Source organism: Puma concolor, chromosome F2, assembly GCF_028749965.1.
Source record: "Puma concolor isolate L17-30 chromosome F2, mPumCon1.1.hap2, whole genome shotgun sequence".
Classification (NCBI taxonomy): Eukaryota; Metazoa; Chordata; class Mammalia; order Carnivora; family Felidae; genus Puma; species Puma concolor.
This window is the reverse complement of record NC_141684.1, coordinates 84,040,852-84,056,591: the sequence shown is the minus strand read 5'-3', so window position 1 is coordinate 84,056,591 and position 15,740 is coordinate 84,040,852. Positions and strand designations below refer to the sequence as shown.

Sequence of the window (15,740 nt, the reverse complement as noted above, 5' to 3'; positions counted from 1 at the left end):
AGGAGAATTTTTAGCAGGCTTCACACTTAGTGTGGAGGCTGACAGGGGTCTTGGTCCCATGATCCTGGGATCATGACCTGAGTGGTTGAGGCTCAACTGACTGAGCCACCCAGGTTCCCTGCCTGTGCAAACTTTTAGTGTCTCAGTCAGTGCTGCCCACTTTCATTTCCATCAAATCTTGGCCATAGGATCTCTTGACTCAGTCTACCATTTACTTCATCATGTTTTATTATCTCATTATAATGCATAGACTCATCCATAGTTTTCACCGTCTAGGAAGGAAAAATTAACTCTGAGCTATTCCTCTTTCCTGTTAAGCAATCTTGCTAATCCATTATCTTGCAATTCACAATGAGATCCTCTTCTGACCTGGTTCTTGTGTGTAACACTGGTGTTAATCCTGTTCTTGGCACAGATCCTACATTCTTGGAAAACACAGTAGTCTGTATCCCCTTCTTTCATTTAAATAGAAAGATATGCATAGCTATACGTTATAGCTCAGCATATAATTAATGGAATAATCATTACATCATTCAAATAATACAGCTGTACAAAGTGAGGTAGTATTAAGTTGATTTATCAGAGACAGATAGTAGATTGGTAATTTGAATGACAACAAACTTTTGAAGCCAACTTGTATGATATGGAGAAGCATTGTGGGACAACACAAAGAGGAAATGGTCTTACCTCCCCACACAAACAAGGTTGGAATAAGGTAAAAGAGAACATGCAGTTAATTTAAGTAGTACTAAAGGACAGTACATTTGTTTTGCTACTGAAAAGATGAAAAATGATTCCATAACATTCTCTTTATTTCCTCACTGAGGAAAGGAGAATGAAGATTGAGTATTCAATGGATTAAAAAATACTCAAAGCTGCCTATTTCCTTTAATTGAAATCAGATCAAAGGCCCAATTTTGGTTATCAAATTGACTCTTACTAGTTTTTCAACTATTGTGCTTCAAATCGTATGTCTCTGTGATTCTACCTTGGGAAATTCTAAAGAGGCATTCCTGCCTACCTGTAAGAATTGTTGGAATTGAAGGGAATCTTAGCAAAAGATCTTAGAGACAGGAAGATGGCAGAGGAGTAGGAGGACTCTAGGCTTGCCTCATCCCACGAATACAACTAGGTAACAGTCAGCTCACCCTAAATACCCCAGAAATCGACCTGAAGACTGACAGAACAAACTCCACAACAAAAGGGAGAAAAGAGGCCACATCAAAGAAGGTCCTTGATACAGAAATGTCGCCTAGAAGAGAAACAAATCCTGGCTGCTGCAGGCGGGAGGGAGTCGAGGTTGTGGGTAAGGATGAGAGAGAGGAACGCACAGGGGAATGCACAAAGAGAACGTATCCCCATACCCACTGGCTTGGAAAACAAGAAGGGCTGCATTTCGTGAGTTCTTGCAACCAGTAGTGCTTAAAGTCTGGAGTTTAAAAGGGCATCGGGTTTAGATGGCTTAGAGCCCTGAGGTACTGCACTGCTCTTCGACAGAGGGCAGGCAAACAACGTGGGAACACACAGCATGGATACAGTGGTCTGAAGAGTGCCTGGGGCACACAGTGAGGAGATTAGTTGCTCTTCTCAGAGCACGTCCCTCAGAGGCAAAGTTCAGAGAGACCTGTCTGTAGGAACAAAGCTGCTAGCTGGCACCATCTCCTTCTCCTGCCCGTCACCACAAATATAAAGCCACCTGCAGGAAGCAGTGCATTGCTAACACTGGCTACCTAGCTTGCTTACATCAAGCACTACTCCCTTGCACTCTGGTGGAACTACATTTTTCAATCACTCTTGCTTGAGGTCCAGCACAGCAGACCCGTCCCCCAAACCAAGAAAAATGCCTGCCCACACCACCTCTCCCAGCCAGAGAGTTTCCCTTGGCCTCAGTTCCAGTAGAGGTGGTGACAGGTCTCATTTCATAAGCAGACCAGAGCACACCTAGTTAAAACTCGCTACCTTCAGGTCAGGGACCAAACACTCACCAGACCAGGCAAGGAAAGCCTCTGCAGACGACTGGCCTGAAGGATAGCATAGCCAGAACACAAGAGCAGAACACATGCAGCACACACTGGTGACACTCCCTGAAGTGCTAGACCCTGGGCATTACATGACGTCTTTTTCCTAAGTCCATTACTTTCTGAAGCAGGTGACATAACTGGCTTCTCTAACACACAGAATCTGGCAGATACTTAGACAAAATGAAAAGACAGAGGCATTTATCCCAAATGAAAGAACAGGATAAGGCCATGGCCAGAGACCTAAATGGGACATATGTAAATAACACGCCTAATGGGAATTTAACACAATGATCATAAGGATATTCACTGGACTTGAGAAAAGAATGGAAGACATCAGAGGGACCCTTACTACAGACATAAAATAGTTCAAGAATCAGAGATGAAGAGTGTAGTAAAAATGAACAGCAAGCTGGAAGAAGCAGAGGAACAAATTAATGACCTAGAAGACAAAGTAATGGAAAGCAGTGAGGCTGAAGAAGACAAAGAAGAATTATCCAATGCAAGAATAGACTTAAGGAACTCGGTGACTCTGTCAAATGTAAAAACATTCATATGATAGGAGTCCCTGAAGAAGAAGACAGAGAGAAGGGGACAGATAATTGATTTGAAGACACAATAACTGAAAAATTCCCTAATGTGGAGAAGAAAACAGACATCCAGATCCAGCAGGCACAGAGAACTTCCATCAAAATCAACACCCAAGACATGTTGTAATTAAATTTGCAAAATATACTGCTAACATCTTTGTTTTTAGTGTTTTGTTTTTTCTTTCCGTGACAGAATGCAGACACAAGCAGGGGAGGGGCAGAGAGAAAGAGAGAGAATCCCAAGCACTCTCTGTGCTGTCAGTGCAGAGCCCACTGGAGGGCTTAAACCCACAAAATGTGAGGTCACAACTTGAGCTAAGATCAAGTCGTGCTTTACCGACTGAGCCACGAAGGCGCCCCACTGCTACAAATCTTAAAAGTAGCAAATCAAGTCATTAACTTCCAAGGGAAAACCCACAAGGCTAGCAGGAGATTTTTCAACAGAAACCTTGCAAGGCAGAAGGAATTGGCATGATATATTCAGAGTGCTGAATGAGAAAAATCTGCAGCCAAATATACTCTATCCAGTAAGGCTATCATTCATAAGAGAAGAAGAGATAAAGAATTTCTCAAACAAAAATGGAAGGAGTTTGTGACCACTAAATCCGCCTGTAAGAAATATTATCGGAGACTCTGAGTGGAAAGGAGAGATCAAAAGTGACAGTATAAAGGCAGGAAATGTAAAAGCAGTAAAAATGTGTATTTCTGTAAAAAAAAAATCGTCAAGGAATGCCCCAAAAAAGGATATACAATATAATAGCTTATCAAAACATGGGGAGGAGAAAAAAAATGAGCTCTAACTTAAGTGACCATCAACTTAATATAGACTGCTACACGCAGAAGAGGTGATATACAAATTGCCTATCATACACCAAAACCCACTAATAAGCATGCAAAGAATAAAGAGAAAGAAATCCAAATATGTCCTTAAAGCAAATTAGAAAGACATTAACAAGAGAAAAACAATAAAGGATTTGAGAAAATCTCCAGAAACAACCACAAAACAAGTAGTAAAATGACAGTAAATACATACCTGTCAATAATTTGGATATAAATGGAATAAACACTCCAAACAAAAGACCTAGGGTGACAGGATGGATTAAAAAACAAGACCCATCTGTATGCTGCCTATAAAAACCTCATTTTAGACACAAAGACACCTGCAGACTGAAAGCAAGGGGATGCTTGCACTGTTGGTGGTAATGCAAACTGGTGCAGCTGCTGTGGAAGAGTGTGTAGGTTCCTCAAAACAATTGAAAATCGAACTACCCTACAACCCCTCAATAGCACTATTGGGAATTTATGCAAAGGATACAGGAGTGCTGATTCATAGGGGCACATGTACTCCAACGTCTCTAGCAGTGCTTTCAACAATAGCCAAATTGTGGAAAGAGCCTAAATGCCCATCAACTGATAAAGAGATGTGGTTTATATATACACTGGAATACTACCTGGCATGGAGAAAGAGTGAAATCCTGCTATCTCTTGCAATGTGGATGGAACTGGAAGGTGTTATGCTGCATGAAACAAGTCACAGAAAGACAGATATCATATGTTTTCGCTCATTTGTGGAACTTGAGAATCTTAACAGAAGACCGTGGGGGAAGGGAAGAGGAAAAATAGTTACAAACAGAGGAGGGGGCAAACCATAAGAGACTCTTGAATGCAGAGAACAAACAGAGGGTTGATGGGGGGGCGGTGGGTGAGAAGGGAAAGTGGGTGGTGGGCATTGAGGAGGGCACTAGTTGGGATGAGCCCTGTGTGTTGTCTATAAGTGATGAACCACGGGAATCTACCCCCAAAACCAAGAGCACACTGTACACACTGTATGTTAGCCAAGTTGACAATAAATTCTATTTAAAAAAATGAAAGCGAGGGGATGGAGAAACATTTATCACGTTAAAAGAAAAAATAGCAATACTTTTGTTAGACAAAAGAGTCCTTAAAATAAAGACTGTGGGGCACCTGGGTGCCTCAGTCATTTGAGCGACCGACTCGGTCTTGGCTCAGGTCATGATCTTATGGCTGGTGGCTTTGAGCCCCATGTTGGGCTCCAGGCTGACAGCATGGAAGCTGCTTGAAATTTTCTCTCCCCCTTTCTATGTCCCTCCCCAACTCTGTCTCTCTCAAAATAAATAAAAAACCAAAAACAAAGACTGTAGCAAGAGCCAAAGAATGCTACTATATCATAATAAAGGGTAAAATCCAATAGGAAGATCTAACAATTGTAAATTATGCACCCACCACGAGAGCACTCAAGTACATAAAACAATAACCAACATAAAGGAACTAATTGATAAGTCAGTAATAGGGTACTTTAACACCCTATTTTCATCAATAGATCTTTAAAAAATCACAAAAAATACATCTTAACAGAAAATCACCAAAGAAACAGTGGCTTTGAGCCATACAGAGAAAGACAGATATCATATGTGTTCACTCTTATGTGGATCCTGAGAAACTTAACAGGAACCCATGGGGGAGGGGAAGGAAAAAAAAAGAGGTTAGAGTGGGAGAGAGCCAAAGCAGAAGACAATCTTAAAAACTGAGAACAAACTGAGGGCTGATGGGGGGTGGGAGGGATTGGAGGGTGGGTGATGGGTATTGAGGAGGGCACCTGTTGGGATGAGCACTGGGTGTTGTATGGAAACCAATTTGACAATAAATTTCATATATTTTTAAAAAAAGAAAAGATACAATGGCTTGAATGACAGAGAGGACAAGATTGGACTTAAGAGATTTTTTCAGAACGTTTCATCCTAAAACAGAATACACGTTGTTTTCAAGTGTACATGGAATACTCTCAAGAATGGATCACAAACAAAAAAAAAAGGCCTTAATTATTAAAAACAATACACGCAGGTTAAATAGCGTGCTACTACACTGGAATGGGTTCAGCAGGAAATACAAGAAGAAATTTAAAAAATTACATGTATACAAATGGAAATGAAAAAACAATGCTCTGAAACCTTTGAGATGCTGCAAAAGTGGTCCTAAGAGGGAAGTACATAGCAATATAAGCCTACTTCAAGAAGCAAGAAAAATTTCAAACAACCTAACCTTACACCAAAGGAGCTAGAAAAAGAACAACAAATGAAGCCCATAGCCAGCAGAAGAAAGCAAGTAATAATGATCAGAGCAGGGGGACCTTGGGTGGCTTACCTGGTTGTCTGACTCTCGATTTTGGCTCAGGTCATGATCTCACAGTTGTGAGATCGAGCCCCGTGTTAGGCTCTCTGCTGGCAGCATGGAACCTGTCTGGGATTCCCTCTCTCTCTCTCTCTCTGCCCATCCCCTACTCTTTTGTGGTCTCTCTCAAAATAAATTTAAAAAAGAGATTAAAGCAGAAAAGAATGATAGAGAAACAAAAAACAGATAAAACTAGAACAGATCAATGAAACCTAGAGCTGGTTCTTTGTAAAAATTAATAAAACTGATAAGGTGTTAGCCAGAGTAATCAAGAAAATAGAAAATACCAAAATAAAACCACAAATGTGAGAGTAGAAATAAGAACCAACACCACACAAATGCAAATATTTATGAGAGAGTATTGTGAAAAAATGTATGCCATAAATTTGGACAACTTAGAAGAAATGAATAAATTCCTAGAAATATAAAACTTACCAAACTAAAACAAGAAGAAATAGAAAATTTGAAAAAAAAATCAATAACCAGCAAGGAAACTGAATCAGGAATCAGAAAACTCTCAACAAACACAAGTCTAGGACCAGATGACTTCAGACATAAATATTAACATGTAAAGAAGAGGTAATACAGGAAAACAAAAAGAAAAGAAAAAAGAAAGTTTAACCTGTCCTTTTCAACTTGTTCCAGAAAAACATAAAAGGAAGCGAAACTTCCAAAGTCATTCTATGCCAGCTTTACCCTGATACCAAAACCAGATAAAGACACCACAAAGAGAATTACAGGCCAGCATCTCTGATGAACATGCAAAAATCTTCAACAAAATAAGCAAACTGAATCCAACAATACATTAAACAATCATTCACAGGGGGCAGGGGCAGCTTGGTGGCTTAGTCAGGTAAGCATCCAACTTCAGCTCAGGTTACGATCTCATGGTCCGTCGGTTTGAGCCCAGTGTCAGGCTCTGTTGACAGCTTGGACCCTGGAGCTTATTTCAGATTCTGTGTTTCCCTCTCTCTCTGTCCCTCCCCTGCTTGTGCTCTTTCTCAAAAATAAATAAATATTAAAAAAAAAATATTCACTATAACCAAATGGGATTTATGCCTGGCTTGAAGGGGTGGTTCAATATTTGGAAATCAATGAATGTGATACCTCATATTAATTTTCAAAAAAGAATAAAATAATATCATTGCAATAGATGCAGAAAAAGAATTTGACAAACTATAACATCCATTCATGATACAAACCTCAACAAAATAGGCTTAGAGGAACCATACCTCAACATAATAAAGGCCATATATGGAAATTGAGCAGCTAATATGATCTTAACTGGGGAAAAACTGAAAGAAAAACTTCTTAGATCTTGCTTCTAGTTATCTGCTTCTTCTCATTAGCACCATTGATTGTTAATAAATTAATCTTAACATTCATTACATCCTACTTTAATGGAGACCAATTTCTCCTATACAGGTTTATGTGTCTTCTCTCTTTTTTTTTTTCATCCACTTTTCAATTTATCATTTTTGTTTTTTTCTTAACAAACTCCCCAAAGGTTAGATTTCTTTTGTTCACAAATCTGTTAGGAAAAGTGTGGCCAGGACACCTAGTCTCTTCCCCGCTCAGCTTCAGGTGGGGCAACTGAAAGGTTTGGGGCTGGATCCATTTGAAGATTTGTTCACTAATGTCTGGTGATTGATGCTGGCTGTTGCCTGGGACTTCAGTTCAGAAGGCAGCAGAAACACTTAAACTGACAGACCTAGACCCTCTTTGTGACCTAGACTTCCTCACTAGATGGGGAGCTAGATTCCAAGTAAGCAGCCTGAGATACAGAGCAAGGCAGAAGCTGTATTGCCTTTTGTCACCTAGGCTTGGAATACACACAGGATCATAGTCACATATTCTGTTCATTAGGAGCAAGTCACTAAGGTGGTTCCATGGCCTTTTTTTTTAATGGAATTAATATTTAAAACCTATGGACACCTTTAAAAAGCAGTATAATTTACCCACTGGCCACAACTGTTTGTATTCCTCCCACCTGAAAAATACATTCACTCCCCTCCCCCTGCAATACCTCCTGCAAGTCTCAGTTATCATGGCATCAGGTTCAGGGCTTGAGTCCAAGATCTTACCATCTTAATCAGGTGCAGTGGGGATAAGCTGCCTGGGTTATGGTATCTAAAGTATAGCTCCTTGAGTGCAAGGGTTCTCAATATGAGGACTTGAGAACGAAAGAGACAGTTATTTACCACTCACAAATGCAACATTCTAGTCAACTGCTGAAGACTCTCCCATTCAGAAAAAGAAGATGGGAAGCACCCTAGTCCATAAGAGTTTTGAAATATAGCCTGTTGCATGCTGTCAGTTCTTAAGTTAGGACTTAGTCCTAACCACGGGAATACTTTCTCCATGTCTCTTCCCTTTCTTTACTCTTTGAGCTCTTGGTTCCTTCCTTTTCATAAGGAATGACCTGTATTTGCAGCTGTTTTTTCATCCTGTTTCCTCTCTGTGGGACTTCTAAGACCCAAAGGCCTCTTTTCATTTTGCACTATTTGGTCTCTTTTAGTCCAAGGTAGCAAATAGTATGTTTGCTACTATAAATCTCTTACCTTTTTTTTAGTTTTCTGTAAATATTACTAGATTTCATGCCGTGTTTTAGCAAAGCGACCCTCCCAAGACCTTTTGAGATAAGCTTTTCGCTTCAGGTTTCCTGTGAAGCTCTTATAGGACAATGCCTTTAAACTTCGTCTACTCTTGGGGCTCCTGGCTGGCTCAGTTGGTAGAGCATGTGACACTTGATCTCTGGGTGCTGAGTTTAAGCCCCGTGTCGGGTGTGGAACCCACTTTAAAAAAAATCTTATACTTTTAAGATCCTTAAAGAAATTGGAGGCATACCTTAAATCTTTCTGTTTTCCTGGTAGCACCCTGGATTTTCTCTGAACCCAAAAGCCATTTCTTTATTTTACCATTATTTGACAGTTCAACATGTAGAGAGGCTGTAAATGAGAAACAGATACTTGAACCCAGTAAGTCCTGGTTCTTTTCAGTTGCATAGTCTTTCTTTAGTTTCTCTTTCCTATCCGTTTTACTTTCAGGTATTTTGTAGCATGACTTCCCTTTCCTCCAGTGTCATTTTCTTCACTTGCTTAGAAACCCTTGCTGTCAGTCTCTTCACAGGCCATCAGGTTTCCACTAAGAGTCTTGTGGAGGCCCTTTTTGGGGCTCATTCTTACGCTTTTCTACATCTTTCCAGGTTCCATCTACCTCCTGGTTCAAAGGAAGTTTAGTTTTAGTTTTTTTTGAATAGCAGCACACCATTTTTAGTATCAGTATCTGTGGTAGCAATTTACTGCTGCATTATAAGCCACCTCAAAACCTAGTAGTTCAAAACAACATTTATCTTGTTCACCAATCTTTAGGCAAAGCAGAGTAGGGCAACTCATTTCTTCTTCATTTGGCATCAGCTGGCATAACTGGAAGCTGAAGACTAGAATCATCTAAAGGCTTGTTCATGCACGTGTTTGGCTGTTGAGGCTGGCCTTTGGCTAGGACGTTGGCTAGTCTCAGCTGGAGTATCTACATGAAGACTCACTAGGTAGCCTGGGATTCCTCACAACGTGGTGGCTGCGTTCTAAGTGTGAGGTTCCCTAGAGAAAGAAAGTCAGATGGAAGCTGTATCACATTTTCTCAGCTGGCCTTAAAAATCACAGTAGTTCTGCATATTCTGTTCACTAGAAATGAGTTACTGAAGCCAGCATATATTTAAGGGGAGGGATTTTCACAGAAGTATCAACGAATTTATAAAACCACCACATCCACTCACCTTGTCTTACCAATCATGTAGAATGGATGGAAGTCCTTCCCAACTCAGCATCACTGAAACTCTAGCCAGTTTTGTTGTTGTTGTTTTTGTTTAGTATGATCTCTTATTTTCTAGAAAGTAACAAAGGATTACAAGATAACAGTATTGAATTAAAATTTTTTTTTTGCCTCAAAAACAAATGTGGATCATCCAATTAAAGTTTTATACTGGGAGATGTGATTTCTTAACACATCCCGGAGAATCATTTCTCCTGGGAATGCAGTTCAAATTAGCATAAACATTTGCAGTTCAGAAACAGGTCGTGGCATTAGAATCATTACTTATAGATTCATGAATTAGTCTTATTTCCAGAGTCTTATCTTGGGACGTATTTTTTGACTTGGGCATACATAAGTCAATATGATATTGCTAAAACTTCTTTAAAAATTATGGAGTGTTAAGATGGGGGAAGGGCTAAGAGGGGACTTATTTTATGAAAGAAAGATATGAAAAAATCATAGAAAAATAAAAGTATAGAATGAAGTGCAAATATTGTGTAGTAAAGACAATGATAGCAAAGATCTATTTCAGTAACACCTGATGGCTTTAACGTGTCTCTTGATTTTCTGAGTTGTTTAAGGTTCCACATTCTAACACAGGTAAAATTTTGTTGCAAATGAGTTTATTTAAATTTTGAGTCCCTGGCTGGCTCAGTTACTCTTGATCTTGAGATTGTGAGTTCATGCCTCACAGTGGGCGTAGAGATTACTTAAAATCTGAAAAAATTTTGATAGTAGTTTTGAGTTAGAGACTGGTTTCACTCCAATTCCAAACTATAGTGTTTTATTCATGCAGGCTGATGTCTTTACAACAGAACTGGAAACTACATCATAAAAATGAGTTTTGCACCTCGATGCAAAAAATCAAGTTCTTCAACAAGAGTTATTACCAATGAAATCTTTCGAAGAACGTGAAAAACTAGAGAACAATAACAAGAAGTGAGCAATAACAAGAAGTTACAGCAAGAAGTAGTCAAATGGAAACAATTTATGGAAATGAATATGGTAGAATGCAGTCAAGTGGAACAGTATAAACGGGATATTGAAGAAAGAGCATGACTGGACATAGTCCAGAAAAATTACATAGAAAAATTACACGAAGTCAACCTGTTTTTACAGGTTAATTTATTGATCTGTAATGTGCTTCAATTCATTTCACTGAAAATTACATTTTGGATATATGTATTGTATGTGTTTCCTCTACTTGCTTTATGGTAATTTGTAGATTTCTGGAGGCATTTGTTCCTGCCTTTAAAAATTTGCTTTCATCTTTATTCCTACTAAATCGAGAGGATAAGAAAAAATGATGATTTAAGCAACTAGTCTCACTATTAAGAGGAAAAGAAAAATTGTGATTTAAAAATTGCACTGTACTTGGATTATTCTTAAGTTTATTGTTGACTTTTAAAATTTTGTCATTGATTCTATTATTTGAATTATCAGATTGCGTGAATACTAATACAAGAATGATTGAACTTTAATTTTATAAATCATATTTAATTCAGTTGACATTGATGATAAATATTTTATACTTGAGCTTTTTTTCATTTAAAATTGCTCTCTATGGGGCGCCTGGGTGGCTCAGTCGGTTAAGTGTCCGACTTCAGTTCAGGTCACGATCTCACGGTCCGTGAGTTCGAGCCCCGCGTCAGGCTCTGGGCTGATGGCTCAGAGCCTGGAGCCTGCTTCCGATTCTGTGTCTCCCTCTCTCTCTGCCCCTCCCCCGTTCATGCTCTGTCTCTCTCTGTCTCAAAAATAAGTAAACGTTAAAAAAAAATTTTTTTTTAAATAAAAAATAAAATTGCTCTCTGAAACATTGACTCAGAACTAAAGGAAACAGGTATAATTAATTATTCAGATTATACCTATTTTGAAACTATCCTGTTAATTTTCATTAGGCACAAGCAGCAGATTGAGAAAACTTGGACCAGTTAAGAGAAAATGTTCATGCTTCAACGAGACGTCAAATGGAACTTAGAATTAAAGATTTGGAGGGGCGCCTGGGTGGCGCAGTCGGTTGAGCGTCCGACTTCAGCTCAGGTCACGATCTCGCGGTCCGTGAGTTCGAGCCCCGCGTCGGGCTCTGGGCTGATGGCTCAGAGCCTGGAGCCTGTTTCCGATTCTGTGTCTCCCTCTCTCTCTGCCCCTCCCCCGTTCATGCTCTGTCTCTCTCTGTCTCAAAAATAAATAAACGTTAAAAAAAAAAATTTAAAGATCTGGAATCTCAGGTCTCTACAATGAAGACTTCTCAAGAAGATTCTACTAAAACAGAGTTGGAAACCTACAGGCAACTCTACTTAGAAGAATTAAAAGTTAGAAAGTCCTTGAGAAATAAGCTGAACAGGTAAGTCAAAACAGAATCATAGACAAGAAATTTAGCTTATTAATTTGCCTCTAAAGCATAATTTCTGTGGAGCCAACATCATGAGATGAGTAGGAAGTGAAAGCCAACTAGATCGTGTCATTTTGGAAAATGATGTTTCTAAGTGAACTCACCTTTGAAATGTTAGTCCAGGACAGTTTGCATCACTCCTCTTTTTTTTCGGTTTTACAGGGACTCTTCCCCCACCCCACCCCCGCACCCCCCGCCCTGTATATTTTCCATTGATCAGATCTGCTAGTCTTTAAGTGCATTGTTTGAAGCTTTCTCATTTAGAAGCATATTATTATAAAATTGCTTGTCAGAATTACCCTAAATAGAAATGTCAATGAGTTTCTTTTTGGAAGATTACATCTTTAACCTAAAAGGTCAAGTACTACTACTACTCATCCTGGCAGCTTGGTACATTTATTCTCTTGATTGTGATCTTTGGTATGATTACTAGAGTGGGATTGAGACAAACTATGCTTTATGCTTTTTCTACTTTACATAAAGGCATACAGGTGAAATACAGAAAGACTCACACAGGGCTGAAGGGTAGTATAATTCCCAAAGTGGCTAAAAAGAGCACCATGGTGGGAGGGAGGTATTTGGAAGACTGAAGACAGAAAGGGCCTCCAGTGCCTCCAGTGCCTCCAGTGCCTCGGTAACTGTTATAAGCTAATTGCCTCTGTGGCTGTTTTAGTTCTTTCTGATCACACCTCTGCCATCTACTATCTCCCCTAGAGATTGTTGGTCTCAATGATTCCTCAGTGTCAAATGCTCAGTACAAGAGTGGTGAAAGCAAACGCTTGAAAATGTCTTTGAGGGATGGTTTAGTTTTACATCTGTAAACAGGTTTATAAATATATGTATATATAATGGCATCCTGAAGGATCCTGTCAGTACAGCCATTCCAGAAGACAGCAAGTATTATTTGTTAAGCCATGTACATCACTGATAGCCACTTCTCTCCCTTCCCTGATTTGAATTGTTAGTTAGGAATCCCCCTGGAAACATAAGTATTTCTTTAGAACAATTTTCAAAGTATAATTTTAGATACTAGGTGTGCTCTGTCACATGTTAAGTGTTAAAACACTGTTCAATGGCAAATGCTATTTACTATTACAGAAACTTAAAAAATATAAGGCATTTAGGAAATATTTTGGGAAAAAGAAAATGTATTTGTGGTTTTTAATCTTCAGACTAATGAGAGACTGTCAGAGAGCAATACAAAACTTCTTGTGGAGAGACAGCGGCACCGAACTTTACTCAGGAGTCTTATTATGAGTCCAGGCCTGGAACCACCTTATTATGGACATTTTGAAAATAATTTAGTGCTCAGTGGAAACCTTATTCCAAGAGGAAACTTAGTGATTCCTACTGTAAACCCATGGCCGTCATATGACTACAGGGAGACTTCCTTGTGGAAGGTTATTTACATTATCTGTTTCACTTTGGGTTTCATATATCTGATATAATTGTTGCTTTTAATTTGGTGAAATTCTGAGTTGTTTAAGTAACTAATACATAATAAGTAAAAGTCATAATTATGTGTGCTAAGAAAGAACTGAGGTAAAATTTATATTTATATATATATATAAATGTATATTTTTCCATATATTTCTTAATTTCCTCTCTAACTGGCTGGTTGACTCATTCATTCTTTTTTTTTTTTTTTTTTAATTTTTTTTTTTTCAACGTTTATTTATTTTTGGGACAGAGAGAGACAGAGCATGAATGGGGGAGGGGCAGAGAGAGAGGGAGACACAGAATCGGAAACAGGCTCCAGGCTCTGAGCCATCAGCCCAGAGCCCGACGCGGGGCTCGAACTCACGGACCGCAAGATCGTGACCTGGCTGAAGTCGGACGCTTAACCGACTGCGCCACCCAGGCGCCCCGACTCATTCATTCTTTAGTAGGGTGTTCTTTAACCTCCATGCTTTTGGAGGTTTTCTAGACTTCGTCCTGTGGTTGATTTCAAGCTTTATAGCATTGTGGTCTGAAATTATGCATGGTATGATCTCAATTCTTGTATAGTTATAAAGGGCTGTTTTGTGTCCAGTATGTGATCTATCTTGGAGAATGTTCCATGTGCATTCGAGAAGAAAGTATATTGTGTTGCTTTGGTTTGCAGAGTTCTAAATATATCTGTCAAGTTCATCTGTTCTGATGTATCATTCAGTGCCCTTGTTTCTTTATTGATCCTGTGTCTAGATGATCTATCCATTGTTGTCACTGGAGTATTAAAGTCCCCTGAAATTAACACATTATTATCAAGAAGGTTGCTTATGATTGTGATGAATTGTTTTATCTTTTGGGGGGCTCCCGTATTTTGCACATAGACTTTTTTAATTGTTAGCCTTCCTGATCGATAGACCCTGTAATTATTATATAATGCCATTCTTCATCCTTTAATTTATAGTCTTTAATTTATTAATTTATTAAATAATAGTCTTTAATTTATTAACTTAAATTAAATTTATTAAATTAATCTTCAGCCTTTAAATTTATAGTCTAGTTTGTCTGATATCAGTATGGCTACTCCAGTTTTCTTTTGAGTTCCAGTAGCATGATAGTTTTCCTTCCCTTCTCTTTCAATTTGAAGGTGTCCTCAAGTCTAAAATGAGTCTCTTGTAGACAGCAAATAGATGGGTCTTGTTTTTTTATCCATTCTGATACCCTATGTCTTTTGGTTGGAGCATTTAGTCTATTTACATTCAGTGTTATTATAGAAAGATATGGGTTTAGAGTCATGATCTCTGTAGGTTTCATGCTTGTAGTGATGTCTCTAGTACTTTGTTTTCCTTGTAACATTTCACTCACAGAATACCCCTTAGGATAACTTGTAGGGCTGGTATAGTTGTGATGAATTCCTTCTTTTTTTTGGTTTTTTTTTTGGGGGGGGATACCTTTATCTCTCATTCTATTCTAAATGACACTTGCTGGATTAAAATTCTCGGCTGCATAGTTTTTCTCTTCATCACATTGAAGATATTCTGCCATTCCTTTCTGGCCTGCCAAGTTTCAGTAGATAAATCTGTCACTAGTTTTATCGGTCTCCTTTCATATATTAGAGCATGTTTATCCCTAGCTGCTTTCAGAATTTTCTCTTTATCCTTGTATTTTCCAGTTTGACTATATGTGATGCAGATCGATTCAAGTTACATCTGAAGGGAGTTTTCTGTGCCTCTTGGATTTCAATGCCTTTTTCCTTCCCCAGATCAGGAAAGTTCTCAGCTATGGTTTCTTCAAGTATAACTTCAGCACCTTTCCTTCTCTCTTCCACCTCTGGAATCCCAATTATGTGTATGCTATTACATTTAATTGTGTCCCTTAGTTCGCTAATTCTCCTCTCATACTCCTGGATTTTTATCTTTTTCTAAGCTTCCTTTTTTCATAATTTTATCTTCTGATTCACCTATTCTCTCCTATGCCTCTTCAATCTGAGCTGTGGTCACCTCCATTTTATTTTACACCTCATTTATAGCAATTTTTGGCTCCTCCTGTTTCTTAGTCCCTTGATCTCTGTAACAATAGTTTCTCTGCTGTCCTCTATGCTTTTTTAAGCCCAGTGATTAATTTTATGACTATTATTTTAAATTTATGTTTTGTTTTATTGCTTAAATCGTTTTTGATCAATTCCTTAGCTGTCACTACTTCCTGGAGTTTCTTTTGAGGAGGATTCTTCCGTTTCATAATTTTGGATAGTCTCTGGAGTGGCGCAGAACTGCAGGGCACTTCCCCTGTGCTGTCTGGAGTAACTTGTGT

General features: G+C 38.8%; 1 long non-coding RNA gene across 1 annotated transcript in view; it reads right to left on the bottom strand.

Moving 5' to 3' along the window:
* Positions 1-15,740, bottom strand: part of LOC147572154 (uncharacterized) — a 65,318-nt gene that overhangs the window by 12,359 nt on the left and 37,219 nt on the right. The window contains exon 4 of the long non-coding RNA XR_015246534.1: positions 9,573-9,682. This is a non-coding gene — a long non-coding RNA (uncharacterized LOC147572154). The remainder of the gene's footprint in view (positions 1-9,572; positions 9,683-15,740) is intronic.